Raw genomic sequence first — 9819 nt, 5'->3', positions numbered from 1 at the left:
TGTTGCATACAGAATGGCTAGTTTTAGTCCCAGGCCCAAGTTTTTGCTTGAGAATGCTCTGTCAGCTGCTGTTGGAGATTGGTGTAGAATTAAGATCTTTTCCTCAAGTGGTACAGATAGAACTTTCCCCCAAAATACTACTTGTAGGTAGGAAGCGCTGTCATGCCTTGCCCTGGGGGGGTGAACTGGCAACAAATAGAGCAGGCTGTTAACCTAGGCATAAAATGAATTGTTCATGGTCATGTGAATGGGGAATCTTGAATCCACATGACCTGCATTTCTGGAAGATAACATTATTCTAGGCAACAGGCTCTTTCATGAATGATTAAAGGTTGTTGTTGGCACTTAAAAATGGTAAAGAAGAGATGGACAGTGCAATTCAGATGGAGGGAGTGCTGCGGTGGCCAGGGACAATGTGCTGAAGATGTCACCATGCCACCTCCAAAGGGGTGTCAGGTAGCCCTGAAAGGAGGGAAATTTAAAAACCCTCCTACCACCCAAGTTGCCCCATAGTCTAAACAGGCTTATGCCAGACTTCTAGGTAGTGTAAACCTGTGGCCACAGAGGATGGCATTCCCAGGCTATAACCCCAGTGGAAGTTGGCTGCATCCCTGGGAATGCTTGCGGCCCTCTCTGCCTGCATTGGCATCCACTCAGATGCCAATGTAGCTCCCTGGCTATGCCCACTTCTGGCTTTAGCTGCTGCTGAGCTGTGTGGTGCCTGGGCACTGGCATGCTTGCTCTCTCCACCAATGCAAGGGGCACCCATGCTGGCAGAGAAACCAAATGCACTGGTGTGGCCCTCTGCCGCTCCCAAACATAATTGCCCGCCCCGGAATGGGCCATAAGCTTCTAACAATGAACCTCTCTCAGCAGTCGCAGAGAGACAACTGAGAGAAAGGCACTCCACCCTCTCTTTATCTTGCTGGGAAATGTGGGAAACAGCATGGGGGAGGAGGATAGAGTGCCACTAGGGGTTTTTTTAGCTTCAAAATCCTTCAAAGTTGGATGAGCATGGGACTGCACAGATGCCATGATGAAGATCCCACCTAAGCCGAGGCTACCAATGATGCCCTAAACCAGTGGTGGCGAACCTTTGGCACTCCAGATGTTATGGACTATAATTCCCATCAGCCAATTGGCCATGCTGGCAGAGGTTGATGGGAATTGTAGTCCATAACATCTGGAGTGCCAAAGGTTCGCCACCACGGCCCTAAACTATTTATCTGAGTCCAATGGGCATTTTTTTATTGTACCACCAGAGGCTTGTAGAATTTGTTCTGCACAGGAAGTTGTGGGGGAAGGACTTGGAGTGCTTGGTAAGGGAGCTTTGCAAAGATGTGATGTTATAAAGCCCACCCTCTAAAGCTGCCACTTCCTCTGGAAGAACTGATCTCTTCTGTCTGGTAATCAGCTGTAATTCCAGAACTCTAGGACTCTCTGTTGAGGTTAGTAAACCAAATGAGCACAATCATACACAGAAGATAAAATAGGATGAAAATTGTTAGTGGTGGAGAATCATCACATTTGTAATTTAATTTTGAGGATTCATTATTATCATTGCTCTTCTGCACAGCTGTGTGGAAAAGAGCACCAGGGCATCAGAAACATTACAGATGATTTGGTTCTTTTATGGAAAATTATGAAAATACTTTGCCAATAAATCAGCACAGAATTGTGCATTTAATAAATGCTACTTGCCACCAGCAACACTCCCCTCCCCCAATAACTCCAAACTACCAATACTGCAGTAAAATAGTAAGACATTGTCATCAGGAGGCATGCCTACCTCATTATAAATTTCTCATTGTTGACAGCTCAGACACATGATGTTAAAGATGAGCTTTCCTCCCTCATAAATAACTTCTGTAGCTCAAGTGAGGTGGCAAATGTATGGGACGTGCAGCTCATGAATAAAAGATCCCAACAGGCAAGTCACCCAGAAAAGTCCTCTTGTTGGGAATTAATGCCGTTTATCACATTTTTTTGAAGTATGTTTTCAAAGTGCTATTTCAAAGAAAGAAAGAAAGTGAATGTGGTGGTGATGAATTAACAATGTAGCATAGTGTTGCACTTGTAGGTCATAAAGGGGTACGAGAACAATGGTTTGAACAAATGACAGTTTTGAGACCAGATTTCCCCTCAGTCTGTTACACTGGATAATTCAGAATGTGCAAGCTTTAACGTGAAATGATCTCTCTGGCCCCTTCTGCACACGCAAAATAATGCGTTTTCAAACCACTTTCACAACTGTTTGCAAGTGGATTTTGCTATTCCGCACAGCTTCAAAGAGCACTGAAAGCAATTTGAAAGTGCATTATTCTGCATGTGCGGAATGAGCCTCTAATTGGAAAACACCTCAAATGCCTTTGTATGTATTTCATTGTTGTCGTTTTACAAGTTTCTCAACAACACATCCCATGGTACCTTTAAGACACTTAGGCCGTTTCCGCACGGCTCTTTAATGGCGCCCTGGGGACTGGATAAACGCCGTCCCCAGGGAGCCATTTGCACAGGCGGCGCTTCCCCTCCCCCAGGGCGGCGTCAGGCCGCCCTGAAAAACAACCCTTTAAAGGGTTGTTTTTCCCCCGGATAGCGTGTTCTCGCTGGCGCTGTGCGAACAGCACCGGGCCCGGGAACACGCTGTTTCCCTTCCCCGTCCCACTCACCTTGTCCCCGTCGTCGGCCTGCTGGCCGTCGAAGCCCCACCCACGCTGTCCTCCGACCCCTGGAGGTCGTAGGGCAGCGTGGGCGGGGCTTCAACCGTTTTCAGCAGGCCTTTAACTGAACGGGGCAAGGTGGAGTGGACGGATCGAGAGAGGCGGCTCCATGTGGAGCCGCCTGCCATCTGCCGGCCTCTCCGGAGGCCGCCCGCATGCTTGCATGCGAACGGCCTCCGCCTCCATATATCAGCTGGGCAAGAATTCTTTTGCTGGCGTGGAAGCCTACTCGACTGTCGCCGTCGGGCGGAAACAGTTTCTCATAGAGACTGAGTATTACTCTCACACATCAAAAATCAGTAGAATCAGAGGGACAAAATATATCAGTGCTGTCAGATTGCTTGGGCAGAAGTTTATGGCATGTTTTGTATTACATTTTTAGCACAAAAATCTAGGCATGTATATACCAAGGCCATTTAATCAATAGGAGGCAAGAAGGCAGGCATCTTCTTGCTGCAGATGTCTCTGATTGTATGCTACCAATGATAGTAAAGAGTACCACCCCTTTCTAATATGCTGGGGAGCAACATACTTAATAAGAGCTGGAGCAGTTTACCATCATGGGGTCTTGGCTTAACATGGTAAGATTGCAGGCTCTGTGTAAGAAATATTCTGCAATTAGAAATCATCTCTACCTTTTTTTTTCTTTGTGGCAGCAGAAAAATATCAGCATTTATGCAGAACATTTCATAAACAAACCCTCACAGGTCCTCAGCAATCTTTACAATAAACTCTACTGGTATTCCAGTGAGACCCAAGAGGGAGATTTAGTGAGAGCTCCTGGTCTCATATTTAACTACCTCAGCTGCTATACTACACAAATTTCTTACCTGAATCAAAGTGACCTAAGTTTGCTTACATACTGCTCTGTACGCAACCTTCCCCACATGGTGAAAAGTTCCACAGGCAGCAGGTATCTGGATGGATTATCTTTGGAGGAGAGAAGAGCACTGGAGGGCAGAGGCCTATGGTACTTTTGTAGTATTTGAATTGATTTACAAATACACAGGAACAGCACAGGTGAAAGCAGAGGAACTCTTATAGGGCAGCAGATCCATTCCCCACATCAGATTGCAAAGTAGGGATCTGTAATCTCAACTGTTTCAGCCTACTAACTACTTACTGCCTGCCTGCTCCTTTCACTTCCACCATCTAAAATCTGAGCTTCTTTATTGCACCGATCCAACTGCCCACTCTCTTTTCAGCTACAGGTGGGGCTAACCTCTTCCAAGCCCTAATAAGCACCTGGCTAGAACCATTTCCGGACACTGAAGGCTCTTTGAATAGATATCTACAATGGTCTGCAAACATTGCTCCTTTCATCATACACTCTGATGTGCTAAGCCAACAGGACAGACCCAGCCTCCCTCCAGTAAATTTTCTGAGGTTTGCATAGCTTATTCAATTTGTAAAATCCTGGGTGGCCTCCACAAGGAAGAAGGAGAGCATAGAGCCATTCTCCATAGTTGCTCCAAATCCATAATAGCGAGGAATTTGTTCATTAAAAAAATTAGTTTTGTACTACGCAGCACTTCCTATCCTCGCACAGCAGACCTGTGGGATTACAACTCTGCTCACAGAACTTTCTCAGCACAGTGGAGTCATTCCCAAGTAAAAACTGAACAAGGAGGTCTAAAAAGTCTGCCAAGTTAAAATGTGAAAAATTTACATTTGCTCTGCATAATACCCCTAACAAAAAGGCAGCAAAGCATAGATGACAGAAAGGCTCTCTGGGAAAAATAATTCAAAGCATTCACATAAAAAGATTAACAGCCTAAAATTCTAAGCATACTTACAAAGGGATAAGCCCCATTAAACTCAGTGGACTTCACTGCCAAACAGACAAGATTATAATTGTGCTGTCAGTTGAAACATGATTTATTTTTATTTTTATTCAAAAGATCTATATCCCACTTGTTCTACACATGTAGCAGTTTACAAAACAACGCAAAAATAACAGCATAGCATAAAATAACGATAACATAAAAACTCAGCCCAAGCAAACCAGCCTCCCCAGCTACAAAAGCACAAGCCTAGTATCAGCAAGATCATTAGCCTATAAAAATGTAGCAACTATCCACAAAAGAACAGCTCAAAGCATTGCCTTCTGTAACTTCCTACATGTTAGCATAAAAGGTGCCTCAGCCATGTGGACATACATATATATTATGCCATTAAGTCACAGTTGACTTGTGATGACCCTATAGGATTGACTTGTAGTGACCCTATAGGTTTTCAAGGCAAGAGACATTTGGAGATGGTTTGCCATTGCCTGCTTCCACATCACTCTGGTATTCCTTGAAGGTCTTCCATCCAAATCTAGCCAGTCAGGATTGAGAGTGAGTGACTGGCCCAAAGTTACCCAATAAGTTTCCATGACACAAGTTAGGATTCAAACCTGGTTTTCCCAGGTCTTATCCCAACACCTTCACCACTCCACCATGCAGGGTCCCGTGGCTAAATTACATTTCATAAAATGTTTATATCTTGGCAAATTCTTCCAGGACTCTCTTGAGGTCACTGGCTAATAAGATCTATCACAGATGGGGTCATAGGCCCTTAGGTTGCCATTGGCATAGTTGCTCTGAAAGATAAAAGAATTTCAAGATCCATGTGCAATTTCTATTAACATTATTTATCTTTGCCTTGTTTTGTTGGTGGTGTGTTTTCAAACGATACTTCATTGATCAGAAGGTTGAGTAATGGAAACTTTCTGTGGAAAGAGAACACTTGCTGCTTATACATGTCATGTTCATACCCTTTATATTCTGTTTTTATGCTCCTGTCTTTTTCCTATTCCAAATTGTTGGAAACCAATCCTTATTTCTAACAGAATATGCACATTTATTTCAGAAACATCATCCAAAATATTATGTTTCTCCATGTTACAAGCTTTGTGGTACCCCCTTGTGCCCTAGGAGCATCTGGCTTTAATATTTCATCCCAATTCTGACGGGAAGTGTGTTTTGCTCTGCGCTCAATTATTTCACCTGCTGTCTCTCTGCAACCTCAGCACATCCTATCTCTTGTCTCCAGCCTGTTGGGATAAAGGCCCAGGGATTCTTTTGTTTTACTGGAGATAATCAGTAAATCCTGAGTAACATAATGGCTCCTAGCTACTTAGCAGTAAGTTATATAAGGCTGTAGTTTGAATCTAATTATTTCAGCCTAAAAAATTTGAATGCATGTTCCAGGTTAACACACCCACCATGGATAACATTGGAGTTCCAGAAAAACAAAGAAAAAGCTAACTTTGCTTGAGAACAAGTACAATTGAAGTCAGTGGGGCTTACTTCCAAGCAAAAATAAGGATGAAGTCAAATTTCTGTGGGACACCTACAGAAGCTTTTGCAATGGCAGAAAATTACTTGGATAAATCCGTGCAATGGCTACCAATGAAAAGAGAAGCACTGTGGGGATTCATACATCAATTTAAGCATTCCGGTCTACCTTGGCATTCTGAGGGTCAAACCAAGAGGCTGGAATTCTGTTGTAACTGGATTTCCCAGCAGTTTATTATCACACATGAGGAAGGGGAATTTTAATTGGGACTGTGGTGGGTTGGGGAGGTTATTAAGCTTTTCCCCACATGCCATTAATTTGACCTGCGAACACCCCAAAGTGCATTATTTTCCCAATAGCAACAAAGATTTGGTGATGCCAGGAGTACTAGCATAGTTTTCCTAACAGGCCAAATTGCAGCTCCCCAGGGCTGCTTCATATATAACCTATTGTTAACTCAACCTCAGTCTCTATACCGTCACCCTCTCTTTGCCATCCAGTTCTATAAACTTTCCCAAATCCCTTGAAAATACAAATAGCAGAAGCAGAATATGCCACATAAAACATGCAGACAATTTTTCTTCATTTGCATATTTCTATCATGTAGAATTTTAAGCTCTTCAGTCAATAGAGTACATAAAGCCATAGAATTCGTTAATCCTAGAGCAGGCCAGGGGGCTGGATCAGATAATCTTTCTAGTCTCTTCCAAATAATAATATGATGCCTAAACATATGTTGGCCTAGTTTCAAATAACTCAGATCATCAGTATCAAGTCCTGTCACCAGTTTTCTGATGCACTTAAAACTAACATTCTTTAAAAAATGGGAAAATTTATTTTGAAATGAAATCAATTGACTGAGATATTAAAAACACACCCATGAACTCTGACAGTAAAAGGTAGGTGCATTAGATCAACCTATATAATATTCTGGGACTAGTACAGTGTAGTGCCTGCAAACATGGATGTGAGCCAGGGATTCCCTATTTACAATCTCCTCTCAGCCACGAATTCACTGCTAGACTTCAGGCCAGCCACTATCCCTCTGCAACAGCCGACATAGTATAGTTATAAAAACCAACTCTTCTTTATCATGAGGATCTCTAGCATTAATACTACTGACCTACTTTATAAGGTTTTAGTACAGTAGGCTAAGTGAAGGTTTTGAGCATTTTTGCATAAACTACCTCCCCTCTCCCCAAATTAATTCTGGACTTACATGCTACATGCCAGTTTCTTTGCTAGGGCATCCATATCCCATTTTTTGTTCTAAACGTAAAATTGTTTTGTCCATCTAACCCAACCTGACTGCTCCAGTTCTCCACGGTCCGCGGCAGGTCTTCCCCAGGCTCTTTTATGAGGAGATAGCAGAGACTGAATCAGGGAATGTCTACAAGCTGAAACATGTTTTCTGCTGCTGAAGTAGGGTATTTCTTTTTAAAAACATGTTAAGAAAAATGCTAGCTGAAACTCTGTTATCCTGTAAGAACCCTGCCATCTATTCTACGGTGTTAACATGCATGAAGTGTAATCAATGCAGATCACTGTTAAAAGTACAATAATTTTTTATGCTACGTCCCTGAACATCTGCAGTTTCAGTGAACAGAATTCATATTACTTCTAATACATGTGGGCAGGTGCATAATAAATATAGCACATAACTGGAGATTTGAAGAGCCATCATTGGTAGAAAACGAAATAAAAGTGTTTTGTTTAATGTAGAAAGAAATATTACTGAAAACGTCTACATCTTCTAAAAGTCCACTGCCTAGTGCTGACATTTTTCTCTTAGAAACCTGTGTGAGTTTTTTTCTACTGTTACAAGGCCTTTTGGGAATAGTTCTTCTATGGGCTCTTGCCATGGAGACTTGTTCTGAATATGAAAAAATTCAGTACAGAAAATAGCCTGCACACAGCTCGTTCTTCCAGAGTTAACAACTTGGCAATAAAGCTACAGTGGAGAAAAGATCTCTTCGGCAAAGGAGGCCGTCAAAGTTTTTTTTTCTGTATAGCTACACAAATATATTGAATATTCAAAGATTTCTGGAAGGAAACTGTGGAACAGCACTTAAAAGAGAAATAGTTGGCATTAAAATAGTGTTCTTTAGCTGACTGAAAAAAATTAAAAAATTCTATTCAGGACTGAAATTAGAACCCTGAATGTGGATGTTTCAAGTTATTTATCATTAACATTAACAGACTACTCATCTCCTTTTAATTTCTCCCAAGAAATGAAGTATTCTCATTTCTTGCACCTTCACTTGCCAGCTCAGATTGGAAAATTCATGCACAATGGGGCACTTAACGGTTATCAATCAAAAAGTTGCTGGTTGGACTAAAGTGCTTGGATCACAGGAGGCAGGCCTCCCTCTTGTGAGATCTGCCTCAGCAACCGGTTTAGAAGTCTCCAAGGTCATGAATTTACCTTCTGTTCGAAAAGGAGCTGGTTTTTATACCCTGCTTTTCTTTACTGAAAGAAGTCTTCAAGCAGCTTACAGTCACCTTCCCCTCCTCACAACCGACACCCTGCGTGGTAGGTGGTGCTGAGGGAGTTCTGAGAAAATTATGACTGGCCCAATGTCACTCAGCAGGGTTCATTTGTAAGGGGGCAAAAACAAACCCGGTACTCCAGATCAGAACCTGCTGCTGTTACCCACTACACCAGGTTGACTCTCAAAAATATCTGCTGATTGCTGGCTGAGCATGTATGCTACAGAGCTGGGCAGGAAGGTGCGGAAGACATGGAATCAACCCTCCTGTATGACAGAATATGCAGTCACTATTGCTCACAATGCTCTATCATGCCTATATTTATTTTGAAAAGGTATATTGTCCCTCTCCAGAGACAGGCTTGAAAACAAATAAATGCACAACAATATCGAAACCTCACTGGAGATATACAGAACACTTTCCACCTAAACAGGAGAATTTCCATCTCAGTCTGGTGACCAGATGGTATATGAGGCATCTCTTTGGCTGTGTGTGAATGAAGGTGATGATGATGTATCCAAAGGAACAGGAACTTTAAATGCTATATTGGGTCTTGATAGCTTTAGATGGTTTGTGAGAGTTCTGGCCCAGGCAAGGAGACTTTTGCACCTCTCTGTGGATTTTCCAGAGTCACGTGAGCTTGGTTCTGGGGACTTTTCAAGAAAAGCCTTCTCTTTGGCTGGTAAAGCTTTTGAGCATATTTCAAATAAGGACTACTTAAGAAATTTTGGGGATATTTTTGTCCTGCTTTGAAGTCCATAAAGCAGCATACTGAGAAATCTGTTTTAAAAACAAAGACAGCAATACATGAATGGTCCAGAAGGAATGAAACAAAAACAGTCAAAAATCAAAAGTGGCTGGATGCAGTTAGTTGAAACATCAGTTAAAAAAACGTACATAAAACAGCAACCTCCCCCTCAAACAAACAAACTCACAGAATCTTGGGTATTGTCTGCATGCAATTTCCACATCTAAACACGTCTATCTGGTATTGCACTCAGTTGCCAATCTCATGATATACATACTTACAGAGAGAAGATCCATATGTCTTCTCTCTGGAAGTTTCAGAGTTCATAGGTCTGATCATGAAAGTAGGTACACTAATTATGCTTCCTGTATTACGTATCATGGTATCTTTGAATGAGGGAGTAATTTGCTGAAGTATATTCTTGTCTTTCAATATAATATAAGGACCAAGTGGTGTGTTTTTTTTAAGAATGGATTTTAATTCTCCAAATTTACAGTTACAAATAACTGGCCAGGGCTTAGGGAAAAAAGTTAAGCACGCACCACCTTAGTTTTATGCTTATCGTGTTTACTATTTGAA

At 42.1% G+C, this 9819-nt stretch overlaps 1 protein-coding gene across 5 annotated transcripts in view; it reads right to left on the bottom strand.

The window, feature by feature from the left end:
- Positions 1 to 4582: 4582 nt before the first annotated feature.
- ORC5 (origin recognition complex subunit 5) overlaps positions 4583 to 9819 on the bottom strand; it is a 97105-nt gene continuing 91868 nt past the window's right edge. For all 5 annotated transcript variants that reach the window (XR_007244870.1, XM_048501340.1, XM_048501341.1 and 2 more), the window contains one exon: positions 4583 to 9272. The gene's annotated coding sequence lies outside the window, so the exon portion shown is untranslated. The remainder of the gene's footprint in view (positions 9273 to 9819) is intronic.

Source organism: Sphaerodactylus townsendi, linkage group LG06 (genome assembly GCF_021028975.2).
Source record: "Sphaerodactylus townsendi isolate TG3544 linkage group LG06, MPM_Stown_v2.3, whole genome shotgun sequence".
NCBI lineage: Eukaryota > Metazoa > Chordata > Lepidosauria > Squamata > Sphaerodactylidae > Sphaerodactylus > Sphaerodactylus townsendi.
The sequence above is the reverse complement of the archived record's forward strand: the minus strand, read 5'-3'. Positions and strand labels throughout refer to the sequence as shown.